The following is a 4,199-nucleotide window of genomic DNA, read 5'->3' as shown; positions in this document are numbered from 1 at the left end:
TGAGGCCAACGATAAATATTTAATAAAAAAGAAAATTGTTAAAACAAACTAACGAATATAAGTCAAAGTAAAAGGCTTTTTAAATAAAGAGATGGGTGCATTTTCGCCAATGGGTAAAGTCGAGAGGGAAACACATATCTATTGATGTGGTTAATCTTCTGGTCCGGTTTAACGAGATTGGAATTGACTAGCTTTAATTTGAGTGCTGACAGACATCTATACGTCCAATGGTTTCTGAAATAAAGTTTTTCATAAATCAAACAACTGTAAATCAATTTATTTTAGCAAATATCATGTAAACTATTACTCCTACGATGATAAACATCATGAACTACTTTATAGTCCATTAAACTAGCATTAATTTGAGTGCTAATAGACATCTGTACGACACATAGTTCCTGAGATATAGATTTCTCAAAATAAATTAACTAACTACTGATATTTCAGTACATTTTTATGAAATGTTGCTTTTTAAAAAGCTATATCTCGAGAACTATTGGACGTAAATAGCTCTATTGGGACTCATATTTTAGCAAATTTGCTCTACTTCAAATGATGCTCTCTTAGATTTTCTGTTGTTGTTTGAAGTAGTAAAGATATAGAGCTCGGAATAAAAAATAATTATTTTTAACGTCTTGAAACAGCCGCCATTTTTTATTCCCACTACCTATACTTGGCAGACTCATCAATTACTGACCAGTAATTAAACATAGTTTTCATTAAAGTAATCAAAAATTGGAATGAAATGACTGTCTTTTTTTCTCCTCTTGGGCTCTTGTACTATCTAAACTTGAACAAGCGGGTGATCCCGATTCGTTCTTTACTTATTTATTATTATTATTATACTTATTAATTGTATTTTTATTGATTCTTTCCCCACCTTTATTTAATCTCAACTTACTTCTTTATTTTCCGTCTTTTAGTGTGTTAAATTTTATTTTCTCTTATCTACTTTTCTGTTTTTGCGTCTTCTGTATATATTTAACCTTAGGCGTTTGATTTTCCAGCGAACAGCCCTGAAGAAGACTAGAAATTCTAGCCGAAACGTTGGCACATTAAAAATATGTTAATCGAACTTATTTGTGTTTTTTATTGACCGCACCCCCAACCAACTTCTCCTCATTTAACCTTATAGTTTGTGTATTTTTTTTTATATTCTTATCATTGATTATTTTATATTGGTACTGTTTTATTTCTTCTTTTCTTTTACTTGTATATAATTTTCTTTTCCCATATTATTAACCATACCTTAATTTAACTTCTTGTATCTTACTATGTCAAAATGTTTTTAGTTGTTTTTGTATCTTATTATCCCCGATGAAGTTCTAGAAAGTGGGACAACACATCTGAAAACAAATAGTTGTTAACCATTATTATTCTCTGTTGACTGCAATCCTAACCATGTTCCTAATAATTTGAAATATGGAAAATTATTTATATATATTTAGAATTACAGAATGATTTTCTTATCATTCTGTTATTCTTTTTGGTTGTTATCTTGTTTTTTGTTCTTAGACCTGATACCCATTACTATCTTAATGTCAACGGATCTTTTTTATCTTCCTTACTATTTTGGAATAATGTTATAGTGATATCTTTTTATAACTCAACCTTAATATCTGTTCTATTTACATATCACTTAATACACTCTTACATCAGTTTTACTTACTCTTATATAAGAAAATCATCTAATTTTGAATTAATATCCAATATATAATTGTAAGACCTTATTTTAAAATACCACAAATAAGTCTTCATAATTATGAGAGATAGTTGACCTTGGATGACGTACGAGGAGAAGATGGTTGGGGGTGCAGGCAAAATGATCATATAAGTTGGTGTAACCTATTTAATTGTGCCAACGTTTGGGCTAAAGTTTCTAGCCTTCTTCAGGGCTAAGAACAGAACAAGATAACAACCACAGTAAGTAGAGAAAATAAAAAAGAAAGTATAAACACAATAACATAAAATGAATAATTTTACAAAATAGAATTAATTGTTTCACCATTTATTAATTAATTGTAAAATTATTCATTTTATGTTATTCTGTTCTTAGCCCTGAAGAAGGCAAGAAACTCTAGCCAAAACATTGGCACAATTAAATAGGTAACACCAACTTATTTGTGTTTCACAAAATAGTAATTTTTTTTTTTTTAATCAAAAGACTAGATATCGAACCACCCCAATTGTAATTTAAACCATATGAACCTATTTTTTTTTCCTTTCAGAATGACTTGGGTGAAGGAAATAAGTCTGTCATACACAGTCCCAGAAGTCATTCAAATGTTTCTACTTTCATTCCAGAATGATTATTTTTTATTTTCTTGAACATATTTTGAAATATTCTATGGTCTGTTATAGCTCAATAAACAATTGATTGAAATAACTTTAAAAAATACAAGAAAAGATGGTCTGGATGCGGTAAAAAAACTCAAATAGTAATTAAACTGTTTATTATGGACCAACATTACGTCCCACTTTGCAAGGCTTCATCAGAGCTAAAAAAGATACAAACAAAAATAATGTAACGATGTAAGAGAATAGATAACATAAAAAAAAAAAAGAAGCAAACTACGGTATGACAAAAAAAATATTTAAAATATGTGAATATTAATAAAATAATGAACTAAGATGAAATTAAATAAAACATAAGATGTACAGTGAAAAATATAAATAAAATAGGATTACAAAAAAAGTATTAGAAAATTAATGAAAACAGTAATAACAAATAAAATCAGATAAAACAGAAATATAAAAATACAATACACACAAAAAGACAAAAAATATTTTTAAAAATTATGACAATAATATAAAATGGGGTGTATTATTTTTAATCTGTTATTATTTCCGTTTTCATTAATTGTCTAATATTTTTTTGTAATCCTTGTTTATTTATAATTTTTACCGTACATCTTATTTTTATTTTCTTTAATTTAATTGGTTCATTTTTATTTAAATTTTCACATATTTTAAATCATTTTTAGTCATATATTAGTTATCTTTTTTTTTTTTAAGATATTATCTTATTATCTCACTTTGTTACATTATTTTTAGTCGTTTGTATCTTTTCAACCCTGAAGAAGCCCTGCAAAGGAGGGCGAAATGTTGGTTCATAATAACTAGCTGTATTACTACATTAATGTATTACTACTCAAGTTCTTTTGAGCGGACCTGGACCATATTCCCTTTATATATTACATAGTGAGTCAATGAAACAGGCAATTTTACAATTTCCAATATGGCTCTAGGAGACCCAAGGCAAAGAGAATTGAAGTCCTTGTACGCAGAGATAGGCAAAAATTAGCTATAGTTCAAATCGTCATGGGTACAATACTTACTTATCAATGGTTCATTCATGAATAAGGGTCATATCGATGGTAATTTTAACTATTAGTTTCAATTATAGCTAATTTTGGCCCATCTCTCCCTATAGGGCAAGTAGAGCAGTAATAAAACGTTTGAATATAATTAATTCATCATGTCTATCAGAAAAAATGTTATCGGGGATCACATTATAACCATGAACCATAACTGTGAATATATAGTAGGGGTATTCATGATCTTTAGTTTAACATGTTAAATGGAGAAATATTTCCTTCTTTTAGCATGTTAAAATGATATAACATATAACATGGTTGTGAATCTGTTACTAGGTCTGTTAAATGGAGAATGGCGTCATGCAACAGATGAACTGAGCTTGTCACATTTTGTTAGTATTGTTTTTAGAAACTAATAAAGCAATTGATGACAATAATAATAATAATAATGTAATGACACTTGTCAATTAGCTCATCTTGATTCTTTAACTTATAAAGGAAGAAGATCAACAAGACACTCAGTAGCCAAACTTCCACTTTTCACTAAATTTAGGCATGTTGTAATAAATTATTGCAATCAAAACTTGAAAGTAAACAATAACATGAAGTTGAGCAAGGAAAGGTTATAAAATAAGTTGCTAATAAAATCCGCTAGGGGCTCTTATGTATTCAACATGACTTTAGATAGGGCAGCTCACAATCCTATACTTTTAGCATTTAGTATGGTAAAACATTTCACACATCATGAATACCCCTTATTAATTCATGGAAACCATTTTATTATAGGGAGGCTTTGAAATTGCCCTTTGTTTGAGAGCCACTAATGAAAACTAGTCTAGATTTGAAAGGCACTTAAGGAACCTGATCATTAAAAGACATAGA

At 28.5% G+C, this 4,199-nt stretch overlaps 1 protein-coding gene across 2 annotated transcripts in view; it reads right to left on the bottom strand.

Annotated features, from left to right (window-relative positions):
- put (activin A receptor type 2 punt) overlaps positions 1–4,199 on the bottom strand; it is a 36,598-nt gene that overhangs the window by 810 nt on the left and 31,589 nt on the right. Inside the window, exon 13 of one of the 2 annotated variants that reach the window (XR_010844855.1) lies at positions 1,249–1,346. The exons of the other annotated variant lie outside the window; for it this stretch is intronic. The gene's annotated coding sequence lies outside the window, so the exon portion shown is untranslated. The remainder of the gene's footprint in view (positions 1–1,248; positions 1,347–4,199) is intronic. 2 annotated transcript variants of the gene reach the window in all.

Source organism: Halyomorpha halys, unplaced genomic scaffold, assembly GCF_000696795.3.
Source record: "Halyomorpha halys isolate HHAL.00 unplaced genomic scaffold, Hhal_1.1 Scaffold558.1, whole genome shotgun sequence".
NCBI lineage: Eukaryota > Metazoa > Arthropoda > Insecta > Hemiptera > Pentatomidae > Halyomorpha > Halyomorpha halys.
This window is presented reverse-complemented; position numbering and strand designations above follow the sequence as displayed.